The sequence below is a fragment of the Choloepus didactylus genome, chromosome 4 (assembly GCF_015220235.1).
Source record: "Choloepus didactylus isolate mChoDid1 chromosome 4, mChoDid1.pri, whole genome shotgun sequence".
In the NCBI taxonomy this organism is placed as follows: domain Eukaryota; kingdom Metazoa; phylum Chordata; class Mammalia; order Pilosa; family Megalonychidae; genus Choloepus; species Choloepus didactylus.
Genome location: NC_051310.1, coordinates 133,386,291 through 133,403,297, shown reverse-complemented (window position 1 = coordinate 133,403,297; position 17,007 = coordinate 133,386,291).

The following is a 17,007-nucleotide window of genomic DNA, read 5'->3' as shown; positions in this document are numbered from 1 at the left end:
CTTCCTCCATTAAATTTGATTATTTTGGGGGCTTTGGGCAAATATCCTACAACTTGCCATGAGAAGATTGGGAAAGAATTAAAGATTCTCTGACAAATGGAAAATGTCACTTTTGACACATCAAATTCCTGAACCCTTCTTGCTTTGAACCAGCTAAGAAAAGGTCTCTTCATGCTCATGTCTAATTAAAAGGCCAGTTGGAGATCAGATCCAGTAAGGAAGCTTCTGTCTTCCATAAGCCACACCTAACCTCAGCCAATCATTGGTTACAAGCCTGAATGCCATGAATCTAGAAGCTTCTCCCCCACACTCACTTTGTCAGCAGGCAAAGATTAGGCTGTTTCTAGCTACTTTATAAACAGTCAAATGTGCCCTTAGAATAGAAACGACTATGCATCACTGAACATCATATTGATGCCCCCAGCATAGTACATCAATTCAGACACCCTGGGAACCAGACTGTAAAGGTGTTCTTGGCATCTGACTCAGAGCTGGAGCAAAGCATTGAGTTAACTATGGATCCCAGCTAGGAATGCTAATTTTAGCAGGGGAGGAGAAAGACAAAATGAGGAGAAAATATCTGTAGCAGAGAATAAGAATTTGGAACCTTTGGATTTCCATCACAAAATGCAGCAACATGCTTTAGGACTTGAGCTTTGGGGAAGAGAAAAATATAATGATTGCAAAGAAAAAATAAGAAAAGATTAAAATACCATAATTATTCATGCATTTTCCTTCCTCTCAAATTTTAAGAAGAAAAGTTTTTAAAGATTTACTTTTTTCTCCTGCTTAATCCTCATTCCCAACCTTTTTAATAGACTTTAGAAATAGCAAATAACGCACAACTAGTAAAGAATGTGTAAAAGGGTTTCCTGGCTGGGGAGAGATCGGGGCTCTGATATTTTGAGTGTTGCCATTGCATGTAGTAATTGTGTCTAGGAGGAGAAAACTGGAAACCTGTCTAATGAACCCATTGGTCCCATGATGACTATACTTCTAAGGGCCTCAGGAGATCTGCCCCCAATGGAAAGGAGTCTGGTGATGGGGGTCAGACCAGCAACAGGGCCAGAATCTTGAAAAGAATAGGAGGGTTCTGAACAGTTTGGAGCATCCCATAGAATTTGTCCTTTTTGGGTGCTGCAGGAATCCACTGCTGAGTAAGAGAGTATTACAGAATTTAGTGCATTAAAGCAATGACCTCTTTACAGTGGTCAGGAATTGACTGCTCTGCAGCATGTAGAATTGACTGGGGTCACTCGGTGGTATTCTGCTGGAGGTTCCAAAATGGCTCCACTTACATGCAGGTCCTTGGCAGGAAGACCTGGAGGGCTGGGCTCAGCTGGGCCCCTCTCCCTCTCCATGTAGTGTCAGGGCCTCTCCATGTAGTCTCTAAAGCAGGGTAGTCAGGCCACATGTTATGAGGCAGTGCGGTTCTCCAAGGGACCAAGGCAGAGACTGCCAGTCCTCTTGAAGACCAGGCTCCACAGCTCTCTACTGGCCACTCACAGACCAGCTCAGATTCAAGTGCAGGGGGATCAGGCTGCCTCTCCATGGGAAGCGTGTCAAAGTGTGTCTGTATGTGTGTGTGTGTTACATACATTGAAAGAATATAGCTCTAAATACTTGAGGGTTCATGCAATCTCATTCTGGAAGTTTTACTCCCTTTCCAAGCTAAAAACAAAGGTATTTTCTCCTTTTTACTTCTAAAGTGTTGGCTTAATCATCTCTAGCCTCAAGGCACCATTTCATACCTTAGGTGGATGGAATACTGAGGACATTAACATGCAAGCAGATGTTCACCTTCGGAGCTGCATCTCTGAGAAACTCCTAACTTGTGGGCTACTGATCCAGGCTCAGGCCCACCGCTGAGGGTTGGAAAGGGCTGGGTCAAGAATTGCTGTCATACTCTGAGGCTCAAGCTGAATTTCTGCAGAAAATCCTACCTTTCACTTTCCGCTTTGCCAATCCTGTCTTCCTCTTCTTACTTTGCTAGAGTGGTGATAAGGATCTCTGGCATCCAGGCAGGAGGGAGTGTTCCAGTTTCAATGACATAAAGAACAACTGCCTTTCAATTCCTGTAGCATTCAGGCAACATCTAGAGACAGGAGCTTCGTCCAGAATCAGAGCGATCTCTCCCTAAAAACATCAGAGCCATTTAGAATCTCCATGAAGTATGGGGTCCAAGCTTAGAAAGCAAAGGAGAAGAGACCAATTACTTAGAGGTGGGGGCTGGGAGTGGGGAGAGGAATGTGGTTATTTACGCAAGCGTTTGAGGGCCATTGAGATTTGGCTAATAAGACTCTGTGCTTACTGGTGGCTGAAACAGTAAGAGATGGGTACTTTAGATACATATGAAATTTTGTTTGTTTTGTTTTTGGGGGTGAAGCAACAGAGTGAAAATAAAACATCAGCTAGCTACTGACACCTGACTTAGAAAATAGGTGAAAACAATGGAATTGCAAAATAATCTCCTTCATTCCGCCTCATCTACCTTACTTGTCCATTTATGCAGTTTGCATTTCAGTCCCAGTAGGGAGTGGTAGTAAGTACGGTTGAGCTCCAGTTTCAAGGCTTTTGTAGAGGTCCCTGAGGCATCCACAAAGCAATCCTGCTTCAGGCTCTAAAGTGGGACTGAGCAACTCTAGAATTCTTTTTCCCCTTGGGCTATAAATGCTTATATTGAAAACCTGAAACTTGAAAGGAATGGAAATTCTTAATGGAAACATCATTTGCTGTCATCTCTTGCTGCTACCCCCTTTTGGTTTCTTTCTCAGAAATATCTGCACCATCTTTCACTATAAATGATACTTACTTTTAGGAAGGGGAGAAATTATCAAAGAATGAGAAGCTCTTTGATGATCTTGTTTTCAACTTCAGTTTGATTGTTGTGTAACTCGATATCCCTTAGTGAGGTGAACAACTTTCCTAGTACTTGTGAATTCCAGTGTCCTTGCAGCAATGCAATATTTAATTTTTTCTTTCTTTCACTTCTCCTTTGTAAAATGATTTTTGTCATAAAGGTAAAAACTGCTGTAATATTTAGATGTGCTATGTAAGGAGAACAACTATAGAATTGAGAAGAGAATAAAGTATTTAAATTAAAATTTTTCTTATTGATGGAAAGTTCCCAAGTAAATCAGGACAGGACCCACTGAGAAACTTTCAAAGTGTATATATTTGTATATATATATGTGTGTATGAAAGAAAAATATGACAAGCTAATTTAACTGCCTCTTTTTATGGGAGGAAATCTGATAAAGTGATGAGAAGTTAAATCGTCTCTTGAAAAGAAGAAAACAAAAAAAAACTGAGGAAAAGACCATGACTCATTGTATAGCTAAAATTTAAACATATAGTATATCCCCAAATCATGTTTTAGGCAATGAAGTCTTAAAACAATCAGAAATAGGTTCACTACTAATGGAAACTTGGAAACATGAATGTTTCTTTTGTTCCATCCATCATAAACACCTAATTCTTGCTTTCTATATATGTCATGCTCAGTGTTTAGTGTAAAGTGTTGGACATTAAAAGGTAGATATGATACCAATCAAAAGCAGTGGGTTCAGTTGGGGACTGACGCCTTAATATGCTGAGCCCTCTATCTTGGGGCTTGCCCTTATGAAGCTTGTTACTGCAAAGGAGAGGCTAAACTTGCTTATAATTGTGCCTAAGAGTCTCCCCCTGAGTGCCTCTTTGCTGCTCAGATGTGGCCCTCTCTCTCTCTAATTGAGCCATCTCGACAGGTGAACTCGCTGCCCTCCCCTCTACGAGGGACCTGACTCCCAGGGGTGTAAATCTCCCTGGCAACGCAGGATATGACTCCCGGGGATGAATCTGGACCTGGCATCATGGGATTGAGAACATCTTCTTGACCAAAATGGGGATGCAAAATGAAATGAAATAAAGCTTCAGTGGCTGAGAGATTTCAAATGGAGTCGAGAGGTCACTCTGATGGACATTCTTACGCACTATGTAGATAACACATTTTAGGTTTTAATGTATTGGAATAGCTAGAAGCAAATACCTGAATCTACCAAATTCCAACCCAGTAGCCTTGACTCTTGAAGACAATTGCATAACAATGTAGATTACAAGGGGTGACAGTGTAATTGTGAAAACCTTGTGGATCACACTCCCTTTATCCAGTGTATGGATGGATGAGTAGAAAAATGGGGACAAAAACTAAATGAAAAATAGGGTGGGATGAGGGGGATGATTTGGGTGTTCTTTTTTACCTTTATTTTTTATTCTTATTCTGATTCTTTCTAGTGTAAGGAAAATGTTCAAAAATAGATTGGGGTGGTGAATGCATAACTATATGATGGTACTGTGAACAGTTGATTGTACACCATGGATCACTGTATGGTATGTGAATATATCTCAGTAAAACTGAATTTAAAAAAAAATGTGAAACCCTAAATTCCCAAGTCAGGGATAAAGACAGTATAAACAGAATAAAATAATTTAGAAGCAAGAAGAAAAGAAGCAATTTTTAAAAAATTGATAATCCACCATCTTGATACTGTTTCTTTTTTCTCCCTAAATTCAAAGATAAATTATAAGACTCTTCATTTATTTAATTAAAAAAAAAAAAAAAAAAAAAAAAGCAGTGGGTTCAGTGCCCAATTCACTCAAACGACTAATTCCTGAGACATCAGGGTCTCAAAGAGAGAAAAAATTTATTGCTAGACATAAAACAGGAGATCAGATGGTCAGATTGGCCTAAAAATCTGTCTCCCCAAATGGAGTAAATCTGATAGTTTTCTAGTATCAAAAGATGGGCAGATTTTAGGATAATGAGTACAATGTCTTGAGATGACAAGTTTACAGATGATCTAATTATTGAGCTTGCGCAGATTAATAACATGCTTAGTCGCAGAATGTATGTAAAAACATGGTGGACTTAATATGATGATAGGTGTGATTTTTAGTATTTTAATGAAGTATAGGTCACTTATAGGCTAAAGTTTCAGCTACCGCATGTGTCAGGCAGGCCCATTTTGGTTAGGTCCAGCTTTGTCTTCAAGATAGTGTTGGAATTGGGGTGGGTTAGTTCTGGGCTGACTCAAGGCCCTTCGTTAATAAACATTAGGGGCTATCTTTAGTGATAATAAGACTCTAAAGTTGAACAACAGGATAAAAGGGTTAGAAGTCAGGGTTAGTCACAAGGTTTTGACAATCACAAGGTCACAAGCTAAAGGCTATATAGTTAAACAATCATTGTCAAAGATCAAGGCAACTGAATTACAGTTCAGCAATTTCATGTATTTCCTTCTAGCTATTCTAATACACTAGAAAGCAAAAAGAAATACCTATATAATGATCCAGCAATCATAATCATTTCTTAAATCCTAACTTCTTGGTTACAGATAAACCCACACCCTTGACCTCAACCAAAGAATCAGAGAACCTTTATGATAAAGTGTGATGGGTGCATTAATAACTGCAATAACATATGCACCTACCAGGCACATCTGTCATACACATGGATGTGCTACTGAGGAGGAAGTGACAAATCCTATGGAAGGTGTTAGTTTCTGTGGGTGGCAAGAAATGAGGAAAGACATTAAAGACCTGAGTAGGGTTTTAAAGTATAGCACACAGAGTATGAAGGAAGAGTGCAGAGGCCAGGGGACTGTAATGATTCAGGTGAGACGTGATGATGTCCTGAACTAAGGAAGAGCACTGATTATCATGGCTGAAAGTAAGAAGACTGATCTTACCCAGTTTTGTCAAGAAAGTGGAGCAACTAGAAATCTCATACGCTGCTGGTGGAAATGTAAAATGGTAAAACATTTTGGAAAATGATTTGAGATTTTTCTTAAAAAGTTAAATATTTCACAACTAGATATGTATCCAAGATAAATGAAATCATACAAAATGTGCACACAAATATTTCTAGCAGATTTATTTGTAATAGCCATTTGTGCCAGTCAGGGTTCTCCAGAGAAACACAACTAATAGGAGATACAGGAAGATAGATAGATAGATAGATAGATAGATAGATAGATAGATAGATAGAAAAATATAGATACAGATCCATCCATATCTATATATCTATTGAAGAAATTTATTTTAAGGAATTGACTCAAGTCCAAAATCAGCAGAGTAGGCCAAGAGGTTTGCAGGCTGGAAACTCAGGCAGTAGTTGATTTTGCAATCTTGAGACAGAATTTCTTCTTCTCCAGGAAACCTCAGTTTGCTCTTAAGTTCTTCCAACTGACTGAAAGTGATCCACTCACATTGTCGAGGGTAATCTCCTTTCCAGAAAGTCAAATGGTGGTAGATGTTGACCAAATCTACAAAAGTCCTTCACAGCAACACCTGTGTTAGTGCTTGATATAAAAAAAAAAAAGTTGGTACTATAGGCTAGCCAAGTTGACACATAAAACTAAGCATCACAAACATAAACTAGAAACAATTAATAAGTCTGTCACCAGGTGAATAGATAACCTGACATATCCATACAATGGAATATTATTCAGCAATGAAAAGGAATGAATTGCTAATACAGGCAACATCATGGATGAATCTCAAAATAACTAAGCTGAGTGAAAGAAGCCGGATAATGAGTACATAGTAAATGAATTCCTTTGTATAAATTCTAGATTGTGAAAACTTATCTGTAGTGATAGAAAGCAGATAAGAGTTTGCCTGGGAATAGGGAAGAGGGTTGGAAGAATTTTAAAGAGGCAAAAGAAAATTTTTTGGAGGTGATGGATATGTTAATTATCTTTAATGTATCAAATTGCAACCTCTAAATAAATGTAGCTTATTGTATGTCAGTTTTGCTTCAATAGAGCTGTTAATTATAAATATACACATATGTATATATATCTAGCAGATGGAAATAAAAATCTGAAGCTAGGAAAAGAGATCTTAGTTGGAAACAGATTAATCAACATGCTAATCATCCTTAAAGTCATGGATATTGGTGAATGTAGATGAGGGAAAGAAACAGAATCCTGTGGGAATGCCAACAATGGAGGTTAAACAAGAGAGAGGGCTTATGAAGGAGGTAGGGAAGAAATTGTTAGGAAAGTCTCTGTATTTCTTAGGTGGTTGTTTCTTTTTTTCATTCATTAGTAGTTGGACAACCCATTGCCTAATTCTGGGACATGTTCTCTTACCTTTATGCCCTCATGTTAGGAATCTAGACCTTCCACTTGGGTCAGTCCATCTACATGGGTTATTAGCTCTGATCTTGGGTAAGCCATACCCAACTGAAAGATGAAATCAGGGAGAAAATGTTTTCTTTTCTTGGGTAAATCAAGAAAAAATGGTAGGTCCATTTTTAGGGCTTTTCTAACTCATACAGCTAGCTTTCTCTCTCTCTTTCTTATCAGAAATGTTATAAAAATAAGCAAACTAGCACTGAAATGGAGATGTCATTGGTAATGTCTCCTGCCTCCATCTTCTTCTACCTCAGCCATTCATTCAATTCATGGACAAAACAAAGTACTAGCTCTCAAGAGCTTATATTCCTGTGGCGATACAGAAACAAAGGGGGAAACACACACACACACACACACACACACACACACACACACACACACACATTAATGAGATAATTCTGAGAGTAATTGACCTGCGGGGGCATTACAGTATCATTAGATGGGGAAGAGAACCTGCTTTAGATGGTGTGGTCAGGGGAAGGGTCTCTGAGGACAAGACCCTGAGCTTAGGCTTGAGTAGAGGAAGGCAGTCATGTAAACCTCTGGGGTAAGAGAGCTCCAGGCCTAGAGAAGAGGCAGCGAATGGGAGCACAGATGGGATGAGCCCATGTGGCTGGAGTGGGGGGGGGTGTTGTTGATAAAATTGAGTCAGAGACTGAGACAGAGGCCAAAGTTCATAATGTCCTGTTCAGATTTTGCTATAAAAGCCACTAGAGTGTTTTGAAATGGAGGGTGGGAGGAACGTGAACATAATCTGAGAAATGTTTATGAAACGATCACTCCGGCTTTGTTGTGGAGGGAGCTCAGTTAGGGCATAACTGCAGCCTAGAGATAATGGATTAGGGTGAAGGCAGTGGACAGGGAGAAAAACTTGCTCATTTGGGATATATTCTTGAGGTGGAGCTGATGGGACTTGGAGGTGGGGCTGATGAAGAGGGATTTAGGTATGGTTCCTAGGATCTGAGCTTGAGCAACTAGATGGATGATGATGCTTTTTACTGAGTAAGGAAAGTTCCATGTTGGGAGGAACAGATTTTGGGGTGGTGGAATTGTTAGAACTTTTAATTTGGATGCATTAAATTACTATTAAGACATGAGACTTGCAAGTGGCTCTGACTGCATATTCTTTTTTGTCTCTAGGGACAAGGGAGCAACAAGAAAATGGGTATTTGCTGCTTGGAAAATGGGTATTTGCTGCTTGGATTGGTTCAGAGCTTAGACATGAGATGCCAGAGACTATGTCAGGAGCCCAGTAACCCCAAGGCACGAAAGGGCTGCACAAGAAAGCTGGCATGACTCAGGTAGGTGCTAAGAAATCACTGGAAAATGGGCAAGACTAGCAGATAATTACAGCAAGGTTTACGTATGCCAAGAGGAAAAAGGAGTTTCAGAACCAATGTGGTGAAGTCAGTTATATCCAAACAGTCATTCTACAAAAGCTTCTACAAAATACGCTATATTCTCTTGATGAGGCTCTAGCACCATCCTCCTGAATGACACAGGGTATTTAGGAGACATAGCTCATCCCAGCTTTTCCCCTGTCCTGATCTAGAACCAGCTTCAAAGATATGTTTTTCCATGGCCACTTGTAGATGGGCTGAAAGACTTCAACCGCTAATCTTAGCGTACCTCTTTTGAAGGCATGAATTCCAGATACCTCTGTGGGGCAGCTGTCTGGAGGCACCCCAAAGAGCCTCCTTTGCTCACCCACGTTTCTTCTTGTGAAGAGCTTTAGCAGGAGGAGTCAGCTTAGGTCATAAGATAGCTATCAGCATAAATGGATCTGGCATAGCACTGAGATGGAAGGCAGAGTGTGCTGAGGGGAGAAGTGGAAAAGGACCTTGCTAGTAAACCGAAGTGCACACCAGTGGAGTTGGCGTCACCTAGGAGCTAGTTAAAAACTGCTGACTGCCTGAGCAAATCACCTGGGGACCTTGTTGAACTATAATTCAGGCGATCTGGGGTGGACCCCAGAGATTCTGCATTTCTCCCACGTGATGCCCGTGTGGCAAACAAGGCTCCAGGATACTTTCTGGTCATTTCTGGTCGTTTCAATACGAGTTATTCTCTTTCTTTCTTTCCCTACTCAGTCTTTAAGCAAGTTGTGTTCAAAATTGGAAAACAGGATGAAGGAGTCTCATGAACTCTCTTATTAACTTTTTATTCTGGGGACTATTTGTTCCAGCTGTTTATAAATAAATCTCAGGGCATCTCTCTCTAGTACTGATTCTACATATCTCCTAGGTGTTCTGTATTTTTATTCTTTTTATTATTTATTATCACTGTCATTATCATGATAGGTAATTAGGATAAGAGACTGTGTGTATGTGTGTGGGGTATGTGTGTGTGTGTGTGTGGGTGTGTGTGTGTGTGTGTTCAGAACAAGAGAACTACTGGAATGATCTAAACAGTTCATCTGAGCTAAGTAGGTAACTGCCCCTGACAAATTGGAGTACCCTTGGAGAATAAATCCCTGTGCCTTCAGAAGGCTATGGAGAAGGGCTGGCCTGGGTTTGAATGGCATCTTGACCTTACTTTTTGCTTTTCATCCACTATTGACCAGTCCTTTACCTGGTGGTAAAGTCCTGCATCACGCTGCTGCTTCATATGAAAATCAATGATGTTATCAGAGGAGGACAGAAAGAACATCTAGAAACGGGCAGGGAAGCGAAGCCTCAGTTCACACAGATATCACTTCTCCCTATTGCTTGTTAAACTTTGGAATAGAAAGGAGGTCAGGCAGGGAACTAAGATTTAATTAAAAGTATTCTGTGAGTCTGTTCTAGATGCTCTTACCACATTTAATTTTCACAAAAACATTAAGGCTTAGCTAAAATTTCCACTGTTTAAAATTGAAGAGACTGAAACTCAGAGAGGTTAAACTGCTTACTTGTCTAAGCTCACACAGCTTCATAAATGATGGGCTGGGATTCAAACCCAGGTCTGGCCTGACTCCAAAGCCTGCTGTCTTTCCATTGTATTTTGTTGCTTTCTGAAAAAGAAAACAATTTGGGAAATGAACAGTAGCTTCACAATGATGTTGTCACACTGTTTGCGGGTTTCTAAAGCTTTGCTTAAAGCAGTTGCTCTCAAACGTTGGCATGCATCAAAATTACCTGGAGGGCTAGTTAAAACCCAGATTCCTGGGCTCCATCCCCAGAATTTATGATTCAGTCAGTCTGGAGAGGGGCCAGAGAATTTGCACTTCTAACAAGCTCCCAGGTGATCCTGATGCCACTGGTATGGGGGCCACATTTGGAGAAACACTGATCTATGGTAGGGGTTCTCAAACTTGGCTACACGTCAGAATCACTTGGGAATTTTAAAAATCTCAATGCCTGGGATGCACCCCATACCAACTACATCTGAATCTTTAGGGATGGGACCAAGATGTCTGTGGTTTTTAAAACTCTCTGGGTGATTCAAATGTACAGACAAGTTTAAGCATCTGTGGTCAATCCATGATTAGGTATGGAATGGGCAGGAATGAACTCTGGTGGCAGGTCGATGGATTGTAGTTCTTAAAGTTAGGGTTAAGGGGGTGGGGGGTGGGGAGAAGGAGAGGAACTGGGCAGGCTTGTTGGCTGAAGAAACCCATTCAAAATACACAGTGGGAAGTTCAGGAAGAAAAATCTCCACTCCACCATGTTTTCTGTGCCCTTTCCATTTCAAAGAAAACCCTTGTCTGTGAGCGCATTCTCCTGCTTTCAGGGCTGGAGCTAGTGATTTAGAAGAAGCAGAATACAAATGAAACCTAACTGCAGTGTCTTGTAAACTAAAAGTAAGCAAATTTGATTACGCTAATACCATTCAATACCACGTGACAACACCCCAAACGTTGTGGTATATTTAAAATCAGCAATGTATGTTGTGTTGCTTTTTTTTACCCCTAGTCCCAAAAGCCTTTGTTGCTACCCTGCTTCCCTGCCTCTTCACTCATGTAGTAGAGGCTTATGGGTTCTTAATTTTTAATAAATGAGCTATTTGATTTGTTTTGCAAAATGCTCCAGCAAGTAAACTGTAATTGACTGTTCTTAAAGACCAAGACTTTAAAATGCCATCAGACCCCACAATTACACTCTATTTTTTTTCTTCTAATTTCAGGAGGCATTAAAAAGCATTCCCACCTCTCCAGTATCCTTCAGAATTGCTCAGCTTCCTTAAGGAAAGAAGCTTTGCTCAGTCCCAGAGGAACTGCCCAGTGGAACTCTGACCTCTCACGTCCCAGTCATTTTGTGACACTTTAGGTAGGCTTGGGGTCTTAGCTCTCTTCAGCATCACACACTGTGCTGGAGAGGGGCAGGGAGCAGTGATTTTCTAGGGCATCTAGGAATCATCTACTTCATGCTGATCAAGGAAAGGGTGAGGTTTCTGAATGTGAAGGAATTACTAGTACTTTGTGGCCAGCTAGCTTTAACAGAAATCTTCAGGAGCTACAGTGTAAAGTCGCTTCTTTGCTCTGCAACTTACTGAAATGTGTTGTTCACTGACGGCAAGGAAGGGAGGAAGGCAGACTGATGTGTTGGAGGGTAAGAAGAATCATTTGAGCATTACTTTCCAGAGAATGCAACCTTATTTTTCTGTCAGATAATTAAACATTAACCTCTGACATTAAAATTAAAAACCATGGTAACTAGACTAATGCATGAGGCCATCAGGCTAAATAGTAAAGCCAATCTGTAGTTGTATGCTTGGTCTTGGGGCTATCCCTTTGGGTTTTGAGGCATGGACTGAAATGCTCATTTTCCAAAATACAGCTAAAATCAGGACTTATCACTATCACGAAGGCCTAAACAGCTTATGATAAGTACATTGAAGAAGGCACAATTCATACTACAGTAAAATTCTACAAGCCATTCCCAACAAAATGCTCTATAAACATTCTGATAGGATTGGTGCCAGCACTTGTTGGTGAGGTAAATGTAATTGTCTAGTTACTGTTTCCTTAATTTGGTTACCATTTTCCCCCAGTTTGGCCTACCTTCTGTAATAGTGGTTATCCTGTCAAAAGGAATTATTTCATACTGAGCAAAGATTCAGTCATGGCACCATATTGTGCTATGCAAATTGATACTGATGATGCAAATTATCAAGTGGAATCTAAACAAGATGGCATAGGCTGATGTCATTCTCAGGTGGAATCTAAACAAGATGGCATAGGCTGATGTCATTCTCAGGCCAGGGAAACCCAGTCACCAAAACAATTACTGTTCCCTAGTAAATGAAGCTGATATGATTTTCTTTGTTTTCTCTCTCTCTCTCTCTCTCTCTCTCTCTCTCTCTCTCTCTCTCTCTGTATCTGTATATATATATATATATATTTTTTTTTTTTTGTAAAAATGATAGCTGCTCATGAAAAACAAAATTCAAGCAATACTGGAGTACAAAGAGCAAAGAAAACCAGCCAAGACTTACCAGTTAGAAATAGTCTCTGTTAAACTCTAGGGAACATCAGTACAGATAACTATATACCAATAGAAGAAGGGAGGTTGAGAAGGAAATTTCACAAAAATGAAGTTAATATACAAGCTATTTTTATAAACATGTATTCAGTTTAACTATGCCTGGAAGTTAACAGAATATAAGCAAGTAAAATAAAACCAAACATTGATTTTCAGATAAGCATTTTTAAAGAAAAGAGGTATTAGTTTTTAAAAGATGCCTATACTTTGAAAAAGAAGATTATGGATAACATTAAGAGATTAAGAATTTATTTAACAAAACAAAACAAAACCCTCCCTATTTCAACTTTAGCCAGGGTTTGCTGATTGCTGTTGTTGTAGAAAAGAACTTGGCTTTGCCTAAGGAGAGGTCTGGCCTTACTCTCTGGCTCCTGGGAAGTAACCCCTAAACCCTTGGAATTTCTGGAGAGATAAGAGTGTCTTTGTTATTCATGACGGGCTCCTTGGACCACACCTAATAGTTTATGCTAATCAGGTGACTCAGTGGTGAGCCCCTTAGGCTAAGTGATATCCCCCTGACCTCTGGGGAGGCGCAGTTGAGTTCCACAAGGTGGGCAATCAGTCATACCTATATAATGAAGCCCCAGTAAAAGCTCTGGATACTGCAGAACAGGTGACAGTCCCAGGCTGCCAACACTTCATGCACATTGTTGCACCATCATACTGTTTCAGTATGATGCTTCTCAAGGACAATGGAAGCTTTGTGTTTGGAACTTTACCAGATTGTGCCCATTGTATCTCTTCCCTTGTCTTTTTTGACCTCCTGTATCCTTTCCATGTAATAAACCATAACCATGAGTATAATAGCTTTCAGTGTGTTCTGGGAGACTTTCTAGTGAATTACCAAAACCGAGGTTAGTTTTTGGAAACCCCTGAACCTGCAGTTGGTGCCAGGAGTCTTGGGCAGACTTGGCAGTCTGGAGGACTTTGACCTAAAAAGTATAGCTAACTTCACGTACTTGCTATAAATTATAAGAAATACACATTTTTCCTTGGGAAATAGCAAAGACAAGTTAGAAAGTAATGATGTTTGCTCCTACTTGGGTGTTCAAATGTTTAAATAAATAACAAAATAAAGACATACATAATTTATGTATTATGTATTTATTCCATAAAATTTATTTTTTGTATTTTAGTCAAATCATAGATAATGTTCTTATAATAGAGATTTTCATATAATTAGTATTCTATTGACAGTAAGGAATCAAAGGATTCAAATAAAATTTAATTTTCTATAAAATATGAATATATTTGAACCAAAATGTAAATTAAAGTAAACATAAAAATAAAAATAAAATTGAAATTATTTTTCATATGACTTTTCACATGGGCAATCATTTGTCATTTGTCACTGAATCATTGAATGTTGCCATGAAGAAGTTTGAGTATACTTAGCTATTTTTTCTTGTCCTGATGGTTTGCTTGGATGGCCATAGAATTCTTTCTTTATCCTTTATCATGATTTACTTTGATACACATTTTGTATTAGCTTTTCTGGGAACACAGTATGCTATTTTACATAGCCTGGCACACAAGAAATTCCATATAATATTTTATTATCACTAACATTTCAATAAAATTTTATTTAATGAAATCTTTGAATATTTTTAGACTCCTTTTTTTTTTTTTAATCATATATGAGAGGCTGTATAGCTTAGAAATTTAGAACATGGACCCTGGAGCCAGATGACAGGTTTTAAATCCCAGCTCTGCCATTTACCTTCCAAGTGATCTTGAATAAGTTATTTAACTTCTTTGTGCCTTGATTTCCTCATCTATATGGAGATCTACTTTCATACAACTGTTAAAAAAGTATAAATGAGTTCTAAAAACTGTTAGAAAATACTTGACATTTAATAAGCACTGTATAAGCATTAGCTATTCTTACTCATACACACCAACATACATTCTCTCTATTCATATTCATACATAGGATTGCCTTTGTTTTCCATATTTATCATTTAATTGCTATCAACTAATTTTTTAAAATAATATTTTTTGATCCTAAAATAATAATTGCCTTATTGCCTCAACCCTCTTATCCATGTCTCTGACAGTGCTTGCATCCTATTTCTACTTTTTGTATTTTCCTTATGTGGCTTTCATCTTTGCAATAGTTTGGATTTTCTCTTCCTGTGTTCTGACAGCTCACTTTTCAACTTTTCAGCTGTCTTACCATCTTTTCTTTGATCTTTACATTTCTTTTTTTAGTTCCTTTTTTTCAGAAAGTCTTTCATTTCTCTAGGGGACTATTTTGTGAACACTTCTATTTTCTAGAGTAATGACTTGGTTTGTACTTACTTTCTTGCACATGATAGACACTCGACTCAAATTAACAATGTAAAGGTAAATTTATTTGCTCTTATAAATGAAAAGTTCAAGGGCAATGTAGCTTTAGGAACATCTAGGATCTCAACTGATGTCTTCAAGTCTCCATCTATTGGTTAAGTTCTGTACATGTGGTTGCCAAGATGGCTTCCAGCAACCCAAGACTCATATTCTTCTGCTTAGCAGCTCAGTAAGAAAGGGAACATCTTTTTTTCAAAATCATGACCAAGAAGCTTCAGGGAAGGTTCTGATTGGCCCAGATTTAGTCACATACCCACCCCTGAGGCAAGCGATCTGCCTAGGCAAATGGTTATTCTGAGTGACCAGGCTTGGATCATATACCTCAGGCAGCAATAGTGAAACACAAGAAATAGGAGGGAATTAGTTCCCCAAAAGAAAGATATGGTGCTGTTACTGAAATTAGGAGAATCTAATTTCCTAATCTAAAAGCTATCTGCTTTTGCTTGTGTTCCTTCCCAACCCCCCACTCCATTTCCCACCACCAGAATCAATGCATAAGGTCTATGCTGGTTCTTCTTTTTAAGGATAATCTTTGAATGAAGCTGTCTGTATTGAGTCCAGCTAGCATACTGCCTAGATGGGGCAGGAGGAGTGAATTGGCCAAGTTTATGGTTTCAGTTAGGGTGTTCTATCTTAAACATTCTCTTATCAAATCTGTTACACCTCCCTCGGGGCAAGTCATCCCCCAGTTTTCAGCAATCCCACTTTCTGAGAAACCAACAAGTCAGTGAGGTTCAAAGTAATGCCACTTAAGTCTCTAAACCCCTGTGATTGTTCTTCCCTTTTTTCATCTGGGCATACTTGCAACAGTCTCCCTTGCAAACCAGACAAATAGGGCATATCTAAACAGTCTTTCCTGTATGTCCACCTATCATTTTGATGAGGAATAAATCTGTACAGGGTCATCCTTTCACTATTCCAGTGGCCCATCCAGGCTCCTAGATCATTGGATAGACCATTTAGGATTATGACATATTTAGAGAAATCCACATTCTTCCCATCGTCTAAAGTAATATATACTGGTTCTCAGTGTTTGACCACATTTTACCTCAAAGTTCATCATATTCGGCAGTGTATTAGATATCTATTGCTGTGCAATGAATTACCACAGCACTTAGAAGCTAAAAATAACCAAACATATATTATCCATAGTTTTTGTGTGTCAGGAATTTGGGAGAGTGGTTTAGCTGAGTGGTTCTGGTTCAGGGTATCTTCCTAAGGTGGCAGTCAAGATATCCACTGGGACTGCACTCATTGAAGACATGACTGGAGCTGGAGGATCCACTTGCAAGATGGCGCACTCACATGCCTGTTGGCAGAAGGCCTCAGTTCCTCTCCATGTTTTCACTCCATAGGCTGCTTGGGTTTCCTCAGGACATGACAGCTGGCTTCTGCCAGTGTGAGTGATCCAGGAACACACGATAGAAGCCACACAATCTTTTATGACCTAGCCTTAGAAATCACATTCCATCCTTTCTGCAGTGTTCTATTGGTTATATTGGTCAGCCTTATTTGATATGGAAGGGACTCTAGCAGGGGCATGAATACCAGGACGTGAGGATCATTGGAGTCATTGCAGAGATGGGAAACTATGAGCAGGTATTACTCATACTTTAATAACAGTAATGGCTGCAGAGCTGACATTTAGTAGCTATGTGATGTTATTATTGTTATAGAATGGGCAGGCAATGCCATTCGAGTTGGGAGATAAATGGAATGCATATCCTGGAGGTGACTGAAGCAAGTTTAGTGTAAAACCTGAGCCAGTTTGCAGTGTGTAGAAGCGGGTTTTAAGAATATCCAAGTTTGGAGATGCATTCCTAATGTTTCCCCAGGAGCATAAGAGAAGCTCAGGTCTCATGTGAGCCAGCAAACCTTTGTTTTCTAGTTCAAACCAAACAAGGTAGACATATTCAGAAGCTGCTCTCTGAGCTCCCTGTCTAGACTTGCTGTGTTCTCCTTCAGGACTGAGGACCTGGGCACTGCTCATCAGTGTCTGGGCCAGATGAAGTGTCCTT